General features: G+C 34.5%; 1 long non-coding RNA gene across 1 annotated transcript; it reads left to right on the forward strand.

Annotated features, from left to right (window-relative positions):
• Positions 1-360: 360 nt before the first annotated feature.
• On the forward strand, positions 361-1,658 carry LOC104212413 (uncharacterized). The gene is made up of 2 exons (XR_707348.2): positions 361-684; positions 1,256-1,658. It is a non-coding gene; the product is annotated as an uncharacterized lncRNA (long non-coding RNA).

Below are 1,658 nucleotides of genomic sequence, written 5' to 3' on the forward strand. Positions count from 1 at the left end.
TAATTTTAATATGTGGGCCAAGTGGGAGAATGTTAGAAATTACCGTCTCTTCTAGGTAATAAATTATTTACCTTGTCCCCCAAAGGAAATAATATATCAGATAATATTATGTAGTTATGCATATATGGTAGTTTCTTTGATGGAAAGAAATTAACATATATTATGAGTCCCTAGGGTAATTATAATTTATGGAGAAGTCCTTAGGGCTAAAGTATTTGTATAAGAATCCTAGCCTACCTATAACACTACCAAAAAAATACTATTTTCCGACTACAGATTCCGACTACCATATAGTAGTCGTAATTTTCCGACTACAGTAATCGAAAAAGTATAATTAATTTTTTTAAAAATTTGTAGGCGACTGCCATTTCGGCTGTAGTAGTAGTAGTAAAATTTGGCGCCAAATACCGCGAATTAGTATTTCCGACTACTATAATCGGGACAAAGTCAATAAAAAAAGTTGACTGATCTTCCGACTACAGTAGTCGGAACTTCTAATAAATAGTTTTCAATTTTCCTGATATTTTAACTAAAAAATCGACTAAAGCTGCCGCCCACTGTAATAGAAAAAATAAAAAAAAGAAATAATAGGTTTTATTTCGCTCATCTCCTCTCTCTCACAAGTCACAACCAAACTGCTCTCAACCATTCCACCACTCCTGCTGCCACCTTTACTCCTCTCCGGTAAGTTGATAATTAAGAACCAAATTTCTTTGCCAATATATATGTCGTGTGATTAACTTTTTCTTAGTATTAACTTGTAAAAGTCATCCCCTACTCATTCTTCCACCCCCACCCAAAGGTTCTTCTCCTTTCCCTATTCATACACCTGCTGCTAGGTATATATTCACATCTCCCCAAAACCCTAGCTTTTACACATTCCCCAATTTTTACTTGTGTTTGTGCTTTTTTTGAGCTTCTTATTTACTTTAGTACTTAATTTCGATTCGTTTCTAGGGTTCAAAATTTGAACAATGATGTATGAAATTGTAATTCGTCTTGTTATTTATGAGAACTTCCAATATAGGAGTTATCCACGACTTTCATGTAAGATCTCATTGCTTTTCTTGAAGTAATCTGCAGTCAACCAGTGATGCAATTTATGGTCCATTTGTGGTTATCTAAAATAATACTAATACAATTATTACTATGATTGGCCACAGAATACAACTCTGTAGCCTACTCCGAGGTTGAAGTTTTATTCAGAAAGCTATATATGCACCTGATGAGTGTCTGACCTTTTCATATTTTCCAGGATCTTAGAAAATGCTGAGAGATTTATAAAACTGTTACATCAATTGAAAAAAGAGTCAGAATAAATGCAGAAAGAGAATCCAAAGTGTATCTTAGATTTAGAACCTGTACAGATTTAGGCTGCGACGTTTCTGATAGAACACAACAAAGGCCTTTTTCAATTTCTCTTCAACCTCCTTTAGTTCTTCTTGACTGAAGCTACAGTTTTTCTCTGTGGTACCAAGTAATAGTCTTTCTACCGATGATTTTGGACCATCAGATGTATTTTGAATTTTGACACATTCAAGAACGTCTGAGGGAGTTCATCCATGTTCTTTTAATGACGGATCTTCATTATTGCTCGAAGAAGCTGGTTTTATGTTGTTCTCACAAGACATGTCCACTTCTTTTGTGAAGTCCAGTTG

This window comes from Nicotiana sylvestris, chromosome 2, assembly GCF_000393655.2.
Source record: "Nicotiana sylvestris chromosome 2, ASM39365v2, whole genome shotgun sequence".
NCBI classification, from domain to species: Eukaryota; Viridiplantae; Streptophyta; class Magnoliopsida; order Solanales; family Solanaceae; genus Nicotiana; species Nicotiana sylvestris.